We start from the raw sequence: 6,012 nt of genomic DNA, 5'->3' as shown, positions 1-6,012 counted from the left end.
TTTCAGCTGAAGTCCATAGCAGAAGTCACCTGGAAAAAGAGATACATCCCACAAAATGAAAGAGAGAAACATAAACAAAAGCTTCATGATTTCAAGCTTATTTCACCTGGAGAAACAAACATTTTTGTAGTAGGGAAGCTAGGAAGAATTTATCATGAGAGTATTTTTATTTAAAAATACTTAGTAATTTAGTGGACAGTGCTTTCATTCTTGTTTGGTAGAAAATACAAAAAGAGCTAATGATGACCTTAGCTTTAAAAGACAGTCTCTCACCTTCCATAATTTATTTTGATATTTTATGTGTCCCACAGTATTTGCTACTAACACTACATAATGAGTGGCAAGCTCAAAGTTCCAATAAATTATGCATAATTTAGTCTCTTGGAAGGTCTATAAATACAGCGTGAAGTGTTCAGCTTGTTATTTGATACAACATCTGAAATCAGATTGCTTTGATGCAAATGTTTATCTTGATATTGTGGCATAAATTCTTCTGAAATTATTTTGTTTGCAAAGAGTATTTTATTAATTAGTTATACCAGTCTCAGCGGTATTAGATTTTTTTAGAGACATCCTTATCAAAACTCTTGCAGATGTAAAAATAACTAATTTTTTAAATGAAGTTTTATTAAATGATTTAAAAATATCATTTGGGGAGCATAAGTACTTCTAAGGGGTATATTTTCCAAACATTTCTAAGCATTGAAGGACTTACTAATTTTATTATTTATATTGCTTCTCATTATCATCCCACGTTCTTTCTTTTGACAAAATCAGAGTGTAAGGGTCTTATCTTTGTGTTCAGTTGTTATGAACTAAAATATTTAAGGAAGTTTACCTTATTTTATGATAAAAATTGGCTATAATTCTTCCTTTTCTTTCATTTATATGTGTTGTCAAACTATCAATGGTGGTAAATCTTTACATAGGAATGTATTGCCTCCATTTGTACCCATTTAGGGACATGACTTTTATTCTTGAAAGGCATATGGTTTATGTGCTTTGTGACTTTTTTTTTAATTGCAAACTCATGCTCATTGGAACTTTACATATAAAATTTATTTGAGGACTGAATCTAAGGTGAGTTTCTTCACAAAGATTTGACTTCATATCTAAAAAGGGCCTATGGGAACTATCAACCAGGAACTACCTTTAAAAATAACTCTCACCTTGGATTTTGGGGAAATGGGGACACCGATAGCAGGAATTCCTTCTCCAAACCTACATAAGGGCTAATTTGTGGTTAGTAATACCCAGGGAGGTTTTTAAAAATCCCTTCACCTACAGCCCAAGACTGAAACATATTAATGTTCTTATTGTCTTATTCTGCTGCTGAGGGGTTTTACCTAATTTACCCTTTTCTTGAAGGCATTGTCTTTAAGGGTCCAAGCTTTACGCAGAAGTCGGTCTCCAACATCTTATCTTCCTCAGGCCCTGAGCTTTGCCTGCCATTCCCCGCATATGGTGACAAGTAAAACAAACCCTTTAGGCTACCAAGGATTGACATATGGCCCCAGAGGATTAACACCTAGGGTTAATTTTTGGATTTATATTTTCTTGTCATTTCTGGCCTTGAAGGGATGTCCTCATTCCCAAATATGCCCACACATGCATCCAACAACAGGTTCTCTCAAAGAAAGATCTGAGAGGCTCATCTCCATGGCCACACACAAGTGCCAGGGAGAGTATTTTTCTTACTTTGGCACGGTGGTATCTCCTGTGAGAATGGAAGGCCAGACCACCTCCAGAAACTTCAGGATTATCATCTCGTCATTGTCATGGGACTCTGAGGTCCCCATAAGAGATAAAACAGAAAGAGGAGCTGTTTTCAGGAGTCAGTGCTCAACCAGGGCACCAGTTCATGATATTGGTAGTAACAGAGGAAGACAGAGAAAATGCAAGAAGACAGAAAAAGTAGTTAATTAATACCACTTGCTAGGATGCAGTTTAAATGATGTGAGGCTAGAGGTCCAACTAGTTAAATGAGATCCCACTTTAAATATTTTATTTGAATATTATTCTTATGACCCAGGCTGTGGGCCCTAGAAAACTGGGGCCACACACATAGCTCTAATTGTCAACCAGCCATGTTTCCTTCAATTTCCACTTGATGGACCCAGTATACAACACATAGAACTGAACACAGAATATCACACACACAAAACCATACAAAATGTATCCTGACTCCTGTATTTTCTGCCTTATTTGGAGGCACAGTCATCATCTTAGTCACCCAGCTAGGGAATGAAAAAGTATTCTTCTCTCCTTCACTTATACTCCCCATAGTTTAGTCAGGTTATCCACTCTTTTCAATTCCACCATCAAAAGTCTCTCTTTTGGTCTGCTCTCTCTTCCCTATCTTTCCTTTCTTACTTTACTCTTGCAGGAACTTCCAAACTGGTCTGACCTACCAGGTTCAGTATTTCCCCATCTCAATCAATTCTTCTTGTGCCAAGAGGTCTCTCTCTTCAGCACACTTCTAACTACAAGATTTTCCTGCGTCAAAAGCATTTTCTTAAGTGTTGTGTTTCCCATGCTTTTCCCCCAAAACTCTGTCCTGTTGAAGTCAGACAAAGAAAGGTTGTCCTTTGAAGGGCTAAACATATTACTAAGGCCACCCAGTCTGCCAACTCACTTTGCCTCATAGTGGGGTTTGACATTCTTTCTATCAAAAGGTGGCACCTAATTCTCCTCTTCTTAAATATGGGCCGGCCTTACAGACTTGCTTCTAATGAAGAATAGGCAGCAGAAGGGATGCAGCCTAACTTCCAAGGATAGATTAGAAATGGTCATATTGCTTCCACCTGGTTCACTCATCCCAGCCACTGTTGGGATGATGACTCTTAGCGGTAAGCCACCACATGGTAGGGAAGCCATGGAGCAGCATGGAAAGGTCTGACCACAACCACAGGCAAAGACCCAGCTGACAGCCAGCATCAACTGCCATCAGACGGGAGTGACCCAGTGGTCAGATGATCCCAGTCCTCTCAGTTGATGCCAAGTGGATCAGAGAGCTCAACTGATGAGCCCTGAAAAAATGACCGATTTTAAACCACTAAATTTTAGGGGTATTTATTAAGTAACAATAGATAACTGAAACAACACTGGAATAAACTGTAACCTAGATGTTAACTGAAGCTCCCCAGAGAAGCTGTCACATGGACATAAAGGCCATTTTACAGAGTTGCAAATGCAGAAAGCTCCAATGTAGTGTTGGTTCACTTGCCCCTTAAACTTACACTTGAATCATTATCAGCATAGAGCTGATCTAATGCTTTTCTATGCCACATTATTTACTTTTATAACAAGTCTTCTTGCTGCTTCTCTTGACCCACATGTACTCTATTCTCAACACAGCAGCCAAAGTTCTAAGTTTAAAACCTCAGTCAGATAATGTCCCTCTCCTGCCCCTGAGCTCTTCAGTAGCTTCCCATCCCACAAAGAATGTAGTTCAAATCATTATTGTCTAAACGTCTACATAATCTGGCCCCCAGCTACCTCATCTCCTCCAACTCTGTCTCATTTACTCTTTTCACCCACTTGACACCTTTCCTACACTTAGAACATGCCAAGCACATTTCTGTCTCAAGATCTCATTCCTTTAATTTATTCATATCTGCTTAAATATCACTTTATCAGAGAAGACTTTGATGATCTCTCAGTTTAAAATAAAACCTCCTCCTCTGTCACTTTGCTCAGTTGTGTTTTCCTTCACAGCACTGCCATCATCTGACACTACATATGTATTTGTTTACTTGCTTATTTTGTGTCTTCTTCACTAGAATGTGGGCTCCATGAGAATAGGAACTTCATTTATTGTTCTGTCCTCAGGGCTTAGAACAGTACCTGGCAGTCAGTAATTATTGTTGATGAATCAATGAATATTTGTAAAAAGGACAGCCAAAACATAAACATTTTAAACCATATATTATTGGATTTCATTCAGTCAAGATTCCATATACTCATTCTGATTATTAACAGGATATTAGAAAATGATGTTGACCATACAACTTATGTTTCTGTTTACAGAAACACAGGATTTATAGTATGATTTTAATAGGAAACATTGACTAGAAATGAATAAATGAGATGAAAATTTCATAGGCTTAAAAGGTACACCTTGAAAAAGCTGAGGCATAGAAATACCAATTGGCAATATTTCAGAGGTTATAATAGGAAATTTTTTTCATTTATTTCATCTATCATAAATTTGTTCAATGATATTTAAAAGTTTATACTATAGTTAAAGGTTGAGGAGGCACAAGTAATGGACAATTCCTGGAGATAACTTATAATGCTGTGATCATAACTGACACGCTTTGATCCATTTCCAGAACTCTTCATCTCTTTGCATAGATCGAAATCACCATCTGGTATCGTGCATATGTTCTTTCTGTCTGAAGAAGTTTCTTTAATATTTCTTATAGTGCAGGTCTGTTAGCAATGAAGGTCTGAAGAAGTTTTGAAATACTTTTATTTTGCTTTTCTTTTTTAAATTTTCATGTGGTATAGAACTCTGGTTTGACAGTTGTTTTTCTTTGAATACTTTGAAGATGTTGCTCCACTAACTTTGGGCTTGTGTGGTCTCTATAAAGAAGTAAAATGAAAGAAATAGACATACCATGCTTACAATAAACAAACATAAGCTATACAGGCTTTATCAATGACATATAGAGTAGAATTCAAAGCAAGGGTTATCAGAGATGCAGAAGGCCATTTCATAAATATAAAGGGGTCAATCACAAAGATGACATGGCAATCATAAACATGTGCTACTATTCATAGAACTTCAAAATAAATTAAGCAAAAACTGATAGAACAGCAGGAGAAATAAATTCACAATAACATTCAGAGATTTCATACTCTAGTTTTAATATTTACAGAAAATGTAGACAGAAAGTTAGTAAAGCTATGGAAGACTTGAACAATAAAATCAACTAGCTGAATATTTAAGACACTACCAGAAAAACTGCAGAATACATACTCTTAACATGTACACATGACACAATTACCAAGATAGATCACATCCTGGGCCATAGTACAAGTCTCAATGAATTTTAAATGATGCAAGTCCATCAGCGTATATCCTCTGGCCACAATGGAATTTAATTGGAAATTAATAATAGAAATATTTATAGAAAATCCCCAAATACTTGGAAATTCAATACCTAATTCTAAATAACCCGTGGAAATTAAGTAGCATTTTTCTAAATTATAAAAAATTCTTTTTATATTTTCAATTGAAAAATATTTTCAATTGAATTAAAATGTAACATATGAAATTCTGTGGGAAGTCAGTAAAGCACTAAATAGGGAAAAGTTTATAAAACTAAACAACTATATTAGAAAGGAAGATATGTCTCATGAATGGCCTTAGTTTCTACCTTAAGAAACTAGAAAAGGAGGTTAAAGGAACACAAATTAAGCAGAAGAAAGAAAATAACAAGAGTTAAAATTAATGAAATCATAACCAGAAAAACAATAGTGAAAATCAATAAAACAAAAAATAGCTTTTAAAGAAGATTAATAAAACTGATAGATCTCCCTCAGGACTGACAAAGAAAGAAGACACATAATATCAATATCAGGGTTATCTTTAGATAACAGCACTAAAGATAGTATAGATATGTAAAGAAATATTATAAATGACACAAATACATTTGACAATTTAGACAAAATGGACAAATTCCTTTAAAAAATACAAACTACCAAAATTTATTCCAGAAGAGGTGGATAGCCCAAAATAGTCCTATATTTATTAAAGAAATTGAATCTGAATATGAAAATCTCCCCAGAAATAAAATTCAAAGCCTGTTAGCATCAATCGTAAATTCTATGGTAAATGTATAGGAGAATTAGTACCAATTTTTCAAAACTCTTCCACAAAATTCAAAAGAAGGGAATATTCCAAAATCATTCTATAAGAGGCCAACACTACCCTGACACCAAAACCTAATAAAGACATTGCAAGAGCAAAAACTATAGAACACTATCCCTCATTAACATAGATGG

The sequence above is a fragment of the Desmodus rotundus genome, chromosome 7 (genome assembly GCF_022682495.2).
Source record: "Desmodus rotundus isolate HL8 chromosome 7, HLdesRot8A.1, whole genome shotgun sequence".
NCBI lineage: Eukaryota > Metazoa > Chordata > Mammalia > Chiroptera > Phyllostomidae > Desmodus > Desmodus rotundus.
Note: the sequence above shows the minus strand (reverse complement) of the source record.